The sequence below is a fragment of the Lepisosteus platostomus genome, chromosome 3 (genome assembly GCF_059453375.1).
Source record: "Lepisosteus platostomus isolate fLepPlt1 chromosome 3, fLepPlt1.hap1, whole genome shotgun sequence".
In the NCBI taxonomy this organism is placed as follows: domain Eukaryota; kingdom Metazoa; phylum Chordata; class Actinopteri; order Semionotiformes; family Lepisosteidae; genus Lepisosteus; species Lepisosteus platostomus.
The window spans coordinates 36,085,238-36,097,676 of NC_142613.1; the positions used below are offsets into that span (position 1 = coordinate 36,085,238).

Below are 12,439 nucleotides of genomic sequence, written 5' to 3' on the forward strand. Positions count from 1 at the left end.
ATAATTATTGTATGACAATTGTGCTACCACGTGGTTAGTACAAGAGAATGTACTATTTCATAATTACAAAACAATTTCCTATCTCATTATTATGAGATAACGTACCCGTTATTACACAATATCACTTTTTTTATAGGAGCAACAAACTTCCATTTGACACAAATGAATGCAGAGGAAATTAACAGGAATGTGCTTGGTGAAGAAGTATCCAGTGCAGGATTAGAAACCAAATTATGGTCTAGTACTTTAACAAGGCCATACATCATGTGTGTCTAAGCTTTACAGCACTTACTTTAGAAGCTGTAGATAAAAAATGCATTGGATATGTAAAGTGATAACAAGGTCAACTTAATACTATAAAGCATCACCATCACTTTATAGAAGTGTGAAAAGATGTGAACACAAGATACTCCTAACTGCAAATGATGTGTTTCCAGATATCTCAACTCATAACAAAAATGTTCAGGAGTTTATTGTTAATGAACACAATACACTGAGAAGAAATGTGTCTCCACCTGCCAGCAACATGTTAAAAATGGTAAGCTACATTTTCCCAGACAGAAACATTTGTATTTTATTAAATTACATCTGTAATGTACACCTTAGATAAGCAGTACACATTATTTAACTTATGCCTGACTAAGGAAAATATGTGGCTAAGAAATGTGTTAATTTATTTTTAATGTACTGTATTTTAGGCATAATGATCATAGCTTTCAGGTATTGTACTTAATTATTTTATTTTAATGTTAGAAGTACCAAATAGCTTTGTTTATTGTTTTATTCCTGATCTGGAATTTCCAGACTTTAAGTGATTCTGTTAAGTCAGGGAGAATGAGAACCTGAGTGTGTCTTTGAACGACACTGACCTGTCAGTGCTCTGCAATGCTTTAAAGGAGGGTTAGCACCCAGTCGGAAGCAGAGATTCAAATTTAAAATCTTGGACAAGCAGGCAAACTTATCGTCTTGGTAATCAGCTCTGTTTATTGTAAAGGGAACTCAGAAGACAGTAGAATACTACACACTAAGTATGTATACAGTATGTACATACTGTACACCTGCAAGGAAGGAGTAAAATATGATGGCATGTCCAGAATGACCAAATACAAAGAATGACTGTTTTACATGCAATAGATATTGTATGGGTGTCTCTTTATATTTAATTCTGGAAGCTTTTTTAATACAGCAAAGTAAGAAGACTTACTGTTACATTTTCAGCATAGTTTTCATGAGATAAGTTCCCTTCTTAGTGTGACTTCAGTGACTAGTGTGATCCATCTAATAATTTTAATACGTACTGTATATGTAAGTAAGACCCAAAACACAGGGGATTAGTAGACATTTCTAGCTGCATGCATGTTCATGTATTTTTCTTATCTTAGGAGTGGAATCAAGAAGCTGCTGAGAATGCTGAAAGATGGGCTCAGTTATGCACTGAAAACCATTCTTCCATTGGCCAAAGACAAATAAACTGTGCGCATTGCATAGGATTTTCACATGGATTTATATAGTCCAAGAAATGTTATCATCACTTATTGGACGTTTGCTACTGAGAGCACTCTCACTCTCACAACACCTGTGTCTATTATTATATTATAAATAATCTGAATTTAGGTTAGTGTAACATTACTGTTTGTCACAGATTCAGTAGAAAATTGTGTTATCTATAACTTTTGCCAGATTATTGATTAGAGCTATCCCTTCCGAAACACACAGTGATCCAAACCTTCTTCAGATTGGAAAAATGCAAGCCAAATAGAATCCAGAAAGTTGCTTGTTAGTTGTTTCCTACACACAGACATGTTTGAAAACAACATCCCATTTGTTTTTTTTAAATTAATGCGTAAAAAAACTTTTGTTTCTTGATAGTCAAATACAGTACAAGGTGGTGGTGACATTTTCCTTCTTAATGTTCATTTTATTTCTTTTTACTAATTGATTTATTAAGCAAACACGGAGAGCCCATGTGGTGAGAACACGGTTGTGTCCCTAAATCCTATATCTTGGGAGGAAGTCATTCAGATGTGGAATGATTAAGTCCACAATTTCGAGTATGGAGTCGGGAGCAAAGATGGTAGCTTCACTGGACATTACACCCAGGTAGGAATGATAGACTTTTGTTTGCTTTAATGCCCATTAACACAAACTACAATAGAAATATGTAAAATAAGAAAGTGCAAATTCCAAGCACACACGTTTCCTCTGTAAAGGGGCGGTTTGGACTTCAGATTCAGTCTATTGTCCCGGCCCCTTTCATCCAATTAATGGGTGCTTTATCTTTCAAGCCCAGAATACTTAAACCTTTGTCTTCCACTGATGTAGTACTCTGTCATTGAGATACCTCATGAAATGGTAGTGCACTCAGCAATACTAAGCAGCATCTCAGAAAGATACTCTGCCCAGTGGCACAGTTCCCTGCTAATAATCCCACTCGGTGGTGCAGCCACCCTGTTTGCATCTACCCTGATAGCTGTAATTGCCTCCCACTCCAGTCTGTTCCCGATCTCCATCTTCCTGCTGTAGTCACATCCTGTCTCCATCATCCTTTGGCATTCTCCACAAGTCTCTGTGCGCTCAACTGCATCGGCTATCTTGGCTTCTGCCTCTGACTCTTTCCAAGCCTTCAGTGGGTTACTGCTCTTGGATTCTCCTGAAAGACACACAAAGCAAGAAACCCAATGTCAATTATCTAAAGCATATACAACAAACATCCGCACGCTATTGTACAATACAAAGGGAGAGCAGACTCGGAGCAAAATCCTTCAATTTTAGAAATGACCAGAAGCTGAGTAACATTCAGTTTCTGACTTGGTACAGCAGCTATGCAGTACTTCTGACAGACCAGCTACATTTTAACATGAATGGAAAAAATATTTGGTGAGTCACAGCTTTGTCTTAAAATCCAAATTAGGAGAGTAGTGATGTTAAAGACTTCAATTGCAAAACAGAAGCCTGCTGTTCTATTGTATTCTCTTCTCTGTGATAGATAATGCTGACTGCTTGTCATATTTTGATCAATCGATTGGTCTGTTGGTTGGTTGATTGATTGGTTCATTGGTTGGTGATATTCCAGATTCTGCATGATTCTGTAATCACTCATCCACTTTGATTTTTTTCTTTTTTTCATGGGCATTCAGACTTCGACTATCTATTGACTTTGACCGACTCCTTACCACCATTCCTCTCCTGATGAATTCTATGGTTGCAGCAGCCATACTGTATGTTTCAGTTGGTGGTGTCCATGCAGTATATAGGAGATAATATGGAAATTACATTTTATCTGCATGGTAAAGGACCATCTAGTAAGTCTGGAAGCACTTTCTTGTATAGGACATAAGCAGGTAAACTGTTTCTGTAAACTTCAGAATTGGTTCTGTTGCCATCGTTAATTACATAATGACAAGTAAGCCGCTTCCAGATATAACCATGTATGTCCAGCCCATGACACTACCTGCACCATGCTTTAAAATATGTCTCTTTGAGGAGGACAGTTTTGTTACAAGACTTTTTTTTACTACAATATTTTATAGACAGATGAGACCAAGATAAACCTTCACTAAAGTGATGGAAAGCTTAAAGATTAAAAGCTTAAAGATATGCCAACACAGGCTTTTCACACTGTTCATATACAGTATACAGTACAGTATATAGAAAATAATATGGAAAACTTACATTTTGTTTTTTCCCTCTTCCTATTAGATTGTGTGGTACAGGTCCAACAAGATCGGCTGTGCAGTTGCTCATTGTTCTGAAGCCAAATATGCATATTTTTATGTTTGCCATTACTGCCCTACGTAAGTACTCTATTGTTTCAGCCTCATTCCTGGGTAAAACAGAATATCAAGTGTTTATTTATATCACAAATACCAAAATCAACTCCTTTTCTATTAAAAATATTGGATGTATTTCTATTGTATGTCCATTAATCTGAGGAAAGATATGTCATCTTAAAATAACAAAATATAATTAATGTCAATGCACCATTAGTATTATAATTTACATTAACAAAGTTTAAAATTATACATACTATATAGTTCTTGAGTGTATAATACAGTATACAGTATTGAATGGTGGATCATAAGAAAGACAATTATTGCTAACAAGGACAAAGATGTTCAGGATCCAGATTTTGAATTAAAAATAGATATTGTGTAAATGGCCAAAAAATGACCTATTCATATAGAAAACATTATACAGTATTGATAAGTTATTTATTATGCAAATGTGTATTAGAAGATAAGAAGATCACAAAATCAGAATGAAAATCTGGAGACACTTGGGGGTGGTTTATATGTACAAATAGAATATTCTGTCTACTTGTTAGAATATTCTATCTCCTTGTATGATCCTTTAAACAGCATATACAATAGTATGGCCTTGGAAAAAAACAGGTCTTTTAGTTCTTCAACTGAAGGATAAGATTTCCCTAAAAATTTGTAAATAGCAACCAAAGCAAGATGGTCTTCTCCTGTTCTTATGTTCTTTTGTTATGTTGGTAAAGAAATGCAGTGGCAAAGAGTGTTGGGTGGTGGAAATGTGCATTGTTAATTTTTCCTTAAGACTGGGTTAAAACAGAAGTGTTACCACCTTCTGGCCAGATCTTACAAGTTAAGCCAACCTGTGCTTGGTCAGTCCTGGGATGAGAGAGAAAAGGAAGGAAATCCAGATTTGTTGGTGTAGGTGCTGTCGGTAGGCCAGTGGGTGGCCCTGCTCCTTCCAGACTTTCCAAACCAATGCCACAGTCCTGTCACAGGGGGGCACTTTCCTTACATTGTCCTGTCTCCGTGGTCATGGAAAATTCCATGACACCTCTCGTAAGCATTGGAGAGTTAATGTCTGTGTCCTGGCCAAACACTAATATCAGGGTTTCCCTCTATTGAAAGTCACCCAGCGTTATATACCTCAGTACAGGTGTATTACGATAAAAGGCGTAATACATTAATACAATTAATTCTAATATATCTAGTCACATAACATCACTTTTGTTAACCATTTAACCAATACAGGTTTGTGGGGGTGCCAGAGCCTATCCTGGGAAGCACTGGGCACAAGTCAGAATACACCTTGTACAGGATTTCAGTCCATTACAGGGCACACAAAACACTCATGCCGGGCACAATGTTACAGCAGCCAACTAACCTACCAGCATGTCTTTGGACAACAAGAGGAAACCAGAGCACCTGGAGGAAACCTATGTGAACCGGGGATGAACATACACACTCCACACAGATAGCACCCCAGGAATTGAACGCAGAGCCCCAGCGCTGTAAGGTGCTAAAAATAACCATTGCTAACAATGGAGCCACCCTATCATCCAATCTGGTTGTTATTAATTATAACTATAGTTGATATCTACTGTGTGTGCAGGTTCCTGAAATTGCACTCGTTTGCACTTGTACAGTACATCCTTTCAGTCTACCCGAGGAACACTTTAGCTTCTTGTTAAATTTGCACGGTAAATGTCAGACATTGAAAATGATCTTCTTCTTTTTTTTATCCATCCGGCTCTTTTAAAAAGGATGGGACGGTTTATGCAAAAGATAAATCTGGGACATCATATTCCAAGTGTTCCCCTGCACCACACTACCTAGAGATTCATATGCCATACGTCTGTGAAGTCAGCTGCCAGTTCAAAGCTGCCACCTGTATTAACCAGTTCATTATTGAGGTAAGAGGTGTGCTGGCAGCTGGCAAGTTGTACTGTGACACCAAAACGCACAAGACTAGACCCACACAGAGGACTGGTAGACATTCCAGCTATGTACAATAACAGAGAAACACATTAGAAATGGAACTACAATGGGTGGGCATCATGTCCAGGGTGTGTCCTGCCTTATGCCTTGCTTGCCAGATTAAGTTCTGGCTCCCCAACCCCCCCCCGCAACCCTGTACTGCAGAAAGGGTTTAGAAAATGAATGGATTGAAATAGAAATGATGTATGTCACATACACATTTCCTTCAAAAACAGCAGAATCTGAATGTACAATTCAGATTACACAGTACGTGTGTATGTTAATGTTGGAGAAAAAAAAAGACGCAGAAGATGCAGCTTAAAGCATTTGTAAATACTTTCATTTATATGACAATTCTATTACATTCATATTAGAATATAGTGCAATGACCCCTATTTGTTTTTCCTGAAAGGCACCTGTGAAAATTTAAAAGCCATATATTGAGAACACAAAAGGGAAAATATGTATAAATATGTCTGCAGTTTATGCAGACAGGGAACATTAAAACATATATAAAAAGTGTTACATTTACAAACAGGCATCCATTCATGGAGTTTTGACTTTCCACACAGCGGGAACTATCAAGACTCTTTGTTTGCTCCCTACAAATCTGGTCCACCATGCAAAGACTGTCCCCATTCCTGTGAAGAGAAGTTATGCAGTAAGTTAAAACCATCTTTTTTATTGTTCTTCTTTGATTGTTTTAAGTTACAAAGCTTAATTTATCCTAAAATGCAACTGTTATTATACAGAAGATGTTCAGCACAACATTAATAATAGTGACCCTTGAGAAAATTGGCTTCATTTGTTCAGATACAAGAATTTTAGTTCTTTCCCAGCTTCAGCAATTTGATGTCTGTCTTGAAACAAAGACTTGAACACACACACAAAACCTTGATGTGTCTATGCATTACTATTAATGGCTTAAAAGATGTATATTTTGACCACAAACCGTTCAAGAGATTGTGAAGATAATTTCTTATGTGTGTTTTCTTTCTGTATGTCTGTGGCTAAACAGAATGTTCTTTTTGTTCTGACAAACTAATCACCTGAGGACAAGTGTGATTTACATTAGATGTGCTGGAATATCTCTTTCACTTACAGTACATGCATAATATTATTATTTAGTTGCACAACATAAATATCTACTGTACTGTACCTGTATTGCTTTTCAGTTTACTTTTCTCCACAAGATGGAGCTCATGATTACGTACCACGTATGGCAAACAGTTTGTTCACTTTTCGCAAATTGCAAGAAAATACAGTCACTTTAAAAAGCTCATAGTTATGTGTCATTAGTTATTACACCTAAGTCTGAAACAAGCCACCCAGTCATGATGTCAAATGAGCTGCTGGATGAGATCCTCAGAACAATAAGACACTGTCTGGTTAATGAGCTCATTTACATTAGATGTGTCGAAGAAGAGGTGCCTGTCTTGCCTCTCTTGCCTCTCTGGTAACTTCACTAACATTTTAAAAGGATGTCGCTAGAATACAATGGTCATTTTCTAAATTACTGTTTAAAGGAATTTAAGGCTGCACGTACAACATTAACATGTGTCAAATATTTCTTCGATGCTTGAAGGAGAATAGCAAGTGGGGTCTTCCTGCATGAGTGGTGTGTAAGATACCTAGGGGCACCAGCACTGTTAACAGAAGATAAAACGTATTATGGAAAATAAACTCTCTTATCAGTTCCAACAATTTACAGTACTGCGCCAGTTATGAAAAACATTTTCAGAGTGAGGCGTAAGACAAGACCACTAATTCTGAGCCCGCCAAGAAAGTCATGCTCGCTCTAAAATAATAAGCTTTTGAAAAAATCAATATAGTGTTAAAAATTACACTTAACCCTGCAACCCTAGAATTTAGCGTTCAAGAAAGTTTGTTCAATTATTATTTTTGTTTCTCTTGCTTTGGAAATAAACCAAGGAACTGGTCAACTCCTCTCAGTCAGCTCCTGAGGAATGTCTGAGATAGGGCTCTGATAACACGGGCAGCCTAGCATTCCACCACCCAAACCAGCCCGTCATAAATTGGGTTCATCCTAACACGGCCAGTGATACAATGCCAGATAGACGCCTCTCAGTCTGCAGTTCCAGGAGGAATGCACATCTGGATGGTCACTAGTCATAAATCCACTGACAGGGCCATTGTTACCAATGAGAACCATGCCACAAAGTTTCACACTACACCTGATGACTTCACCACAAATCACCACCGGCAGTGCCGATGTGACCTACAATTTGTTGGACCACCTTGCATCATTCTCTTAGGTCCAGGTAACTTGACAACAACTTAATCTTGTGCAGGCACTGCTGTCCACCTTAGTCCTCTGTACCACAAAAGAGCTGAGCCTAAAGAAACTGTTGCCAATCAAAATTCTGCTCATAAAGTCCTAACAAAGTAAGCTAAACCACAGATAAGCTCCGAGTCCCAGCTGTCATTTTGCACTCAGCAAAATAATACGAAGGATATTTGTCAGCATGGGGGCTGCACAGGAACACAGTGGTTAATATTGCTGCACTGCAGTGCTTTGCCCCTGAGTTTAATCGTGGACCTGGAGTACTATCTGTATTATATGTTCTCTCTGTGTTCACATGGGTTTCCTCCTGCAGTGTAAAGACATACTGGTAGGTTAATTGTCCCTGTTATGAGCGTGTGCTTGTTTGAGTCTGCCTGTCCATTGATGGATTGGCATTCCACCAAAGGTGTATCCTATTTTGTGACTGCAGCTTGCCAGGATAGACTCTGGCTATCCTGTGACCCTGAATTGGATGAAAATGTTAGAAAATGGATCGTGGATAGATTTGTCAACATAAATGATAATTAATGTAATGCTGTGCCCCCAGAAATCCTACCCCAGTGATGAACTGACAGGACTGTGCCTTACCCTTTCACCTTTACCCCCATGCAAACTCATTTTCTCCATCCTCCTATAAAAAGCAAAAGGAACCTTTTTCTCTCTACCATTCTCAGTGACAAGCAAGCACCTGCTAATTATTAGGGGCAATAAACTTCTGTGAGCCTGCAACTTTGGCCTCTCCTTCTACACTTGCTGACATGCTTGCAGGATAAAAAGGGAAGTGTATGTCAAGTGGGATCCTTATCACCTTTGACCTGAAAAACACAGCATGGAAGGTGGGGAAAGATGGACGAACCCCACTCTGGCAGGTCTGTGGCAGGATAATAGATTATAGAGCAAGACTGCTCACAGGGAAGAATGCCTGTATGAGACAGGTTCATGGCAATGAACACACAACACAATGTGAACTGGGCTGAGACTGGGGCCCACTCTGCAGCACAGTCAGAAAGGACTGAAACAGCCAATTCCGCTGTTTAAGTCTTTAGACACAGAGAATTCAACTGATTTGCTGATCTTTTCACATCCAAACATTGCTGTGAGTGGGAGGGAGCTAAGCACAGCACAGCTCACACAACAAAGTTCCCACCAGGGCCTATTGAGTCTACCGAGAATTGGGGCCAAGGCCAAAGACCTCAAGTGATGGGCACAAGAGGATGACGCTGCTCACATCCAGGCATTACACCAGGAAGGACGGTGGGAAGACTTTAAAGCCATATTCAAGATGGCCACAAATCTTAATGGATGGTAGGAGAAGGCCATATACTGTAGCTTGCAACAACTGTCGAAAGGGAGGCACAGGGGGTGCTTCCAGATCTCTCCACCTCTCTGTGAAGTACAGTATATTACTCTGCAGTGTTAGCAGCCTTTTATCACAGTTGTGGGTGTGTGGAATGTAGGAGAAGCTTTATCTGTTCTTTAGCATGCAAGGAAGAAACTCTGGGATTAAAGCAGACCTGCACTACCTTGTGAGCACAGCTTACCCCTAGTTTCTTAAGGATTCCCACAGAGAGCTGACCACCCACCATTTCAATTATAGCATAACCCCTGATCGTCTGAGACATCAGGTTCACTAAGTATATTAAGGCTTGGAAGCAGCACTCCAGAAGGAGGAAGTGGACATGGAACCCCCAGCAAACTCATGGAGTGATGATCCTCTCTGGGCACCAGAAAGTAGCTGGGAGTTGAGGGATAACATTGGGATAACAGTGACCTTCCAGATACAGTATTCCCCAGCAAAAGACAGACTGACTATACAGTGTATAACATCCAAACAGTTCCTAGTCACTGACCGTGGAGCCTGTGGGTTGTGGATGGCTGAAAGAAAGTCAGGAAGCAGACTTCTAGACTTTTGGTTCTAGGGGGCCTGACAGTAGGTGTTGGCTGGGAAGCACCCTATTTGAGTCCCAATTTAAAGTCCAGTCCTCTCTTTATGCACACTGGCCCAGGTCTGCTACTCATCCAAGGGTGCTGAAGACACCCTGGATTAATCCTACCTCTGGAGAGGTGCTGTGGCAGGTGGTGTTCTTTGACCTTTAAAATCTAATAATCTCTTAAATCATCCTGGGCCCCCTGGATTGGAACATTTCAGAATTACCAGGACTCTCTGCTGGCTCCTCCAGGCTTTCTACTGGGGGTGTAGTAGATATTTGACGGAATATTGAAGGCTACTGTACCACCTCTGAAGTAACACCTGTACAGAAGCAACACATTATAGCATCTGACCTCTTCTCTCGTTCTTCCCAACTGGATGGCCTGTTGGCACATCTCTTAGCAGATAGGAAGCTTCAGCACAAGTCCATCTGATTCTCTCACTGCTGAAATTAGTTAACATCTCCCAGCCAAGTGTGTTAATTCAGTACTCTTTTGTTAAATGAGAATGAAACTATTACTGAGAAGAAGTATGCATTTGTTAATGTGTTAATTCAGTAATTGACTTTTTACCTGCTCGCTTTCAGTGCTTATATTTTGAGACTGTTCTTGAAATGGTGGCTAAAACTGGCTATAGAATTATAATTAGTTAACTCTTGTAATCACTGAATGATTCAGAAGTCATTGTGTATTTCATGACATATTATTTGTATTTACTCTTATATTGCCTTAATTGCATTAAAATGTACGAATTGTATTATTAAATCTGTCATGGATTCTGCAGTCTATTTGTATGTTGCTAATTGTTCTGATTAACTAAGTACTCTGTGAATTTATCCCATTTCCTATACAATTTCAAATTGTTTAAGTAAGTTCAAACCATGAAATCATTACTTAAAAAACAATAAAGAAACTTCTAAATAACTACAGGCCTGTCTATGTGCAATAGAAGTGATTTATTGATTTCAGAGTAAATTCAACTATCTCTGTAAGGTCGAATAGGAAAGATCCACCAATGAAGAGCAAAAAGCTTTCAAAACAAATCAGGGATGAAATTGTATAGATCAGGAGTGAGGTAAAATAACCTTTAATTTCTCTTTGAGTATTGTCAAGTTAATCAGCAATATGGAGGGCAACCAGACTGCCTAGATCCAAACAGCAGCCAGGCAAGGTGGAAGAAGGTGAGAGATGTCACCACAAGGCCAAAGAGTTCAGTGGCTGAGATGGGAGGAAAAGCTCATGGGTCAATGATATCCCATCATTCCACAAAGTGGGCTTGTATTGCACTGAACAAAATGCCTGAAATGCCGTATGGGTTTTGCACCAAAGCGCCTACAGCAGGTGATACTGCAAACATGTGGAAAAGGTTTTATTGTCAGACAAGAGGAAACAGGAACATTTTTGTCTAAGTTACATTTGACAAAAACCCAACATAGTACGTCACTCAATCCACACACACACACACGCACACGCACACGCACACGCACACGCACACGCACACGCACACGCACACACACACACACACACACACACACACACCTTACTGTGGATGGTGGAAGCAGCATTATGTTATAGTTGTGCTTCTCATCCACAACGGACACACACAGAGCAAATAACATGGTGTATTTTGATTTTCAGATTACTTTTGATAAAGTTTCTTACAAAAGATTAAATTGAATTATAGTCCATGCATCAGCAAGCTCTCAAACATTTTAACAGTCAATCTGGATTGTAAATTGAGCATCAATGCATACATTGCAGATGTTTATTTGATAGCGCATTTCATTTTCATTTAAGAGTGTGTCTTGAATAAGTAAATATATCATAATATAAGAATAATTTATATTGTATAATGTACTGTAGCAGTTTAATTTCTTATGTATGTGGAACATTGGGATGACTCAGAACAGCCAAAACAAGACCAACCAATGATAAAAATGCTTAAGGATAGTAAATTGCTTTTATTTTACAATAACTAGCCTCTTGATATGCACACCAAAATTCCTCTTGGTGAAAGAGGACAGAAACTGAACAAACATGTTCAATACTTGCACAATGCGTGAACTGATTTGTTATACTATTTATGAAAAAAAGAGAAGATCCTCCAAGAAAAAGAAAAAGTATTGAAAAAGAAATCTCATTTTCTTCTGAATGCAATATCTTCAAACCTTGTGGACGAGGAGATTACTTTTTTTAAATGTGATAATGGCACCAAACACAGCCAAAAAAAAAAAACTCAGAATAGCAAATATACAGTATATATAATGTCTATACTTGAATCTCTAGGTTCTCAGCCTTAATCCTGAATTTGAAAGCAAAATACAGAAGAGAGAATCCCCTCTCTTCTGGTTTATGTTCAAGCTGAGCTCTTGATCACTGGCTAAACAATCAAGCAGATCAGTTGGCAGCACTGACTAACAGTTTGCTTGGTAGAAAAGCACAAGGGTCTCCCAGGACCAAGGTTGAGAACCTT

General features: G+C 38.9%; 1 long non-coding RNA gene across 1 annotated transcript in view; it reads left to right on the plus strand.

The window, feature by feature from the left end:
* Positions 1-440: 440 nt before the first annotated feature.
* Positions 441-12,439, plus strand: part of LOC148674806 (uncharacterized) — a 28,456-nt gene continuing 16,457 nt past the window's right edge. Inside the window, exons 1-4 of the long non-coding RNA XR_015935399.1 lie at positions 441-538; positions 1,383-2,100; positions 3,700-3,794; positions 6,305-6,393. This is a non-coding gene — a long non-coding RNA (uncharacterized LOC148674806). The remainder of the gene's footprint in view (positions 539-1,382; positions 2,101-3,699; positions 3,795-6,304; positions 6,394-12,439) is intronic.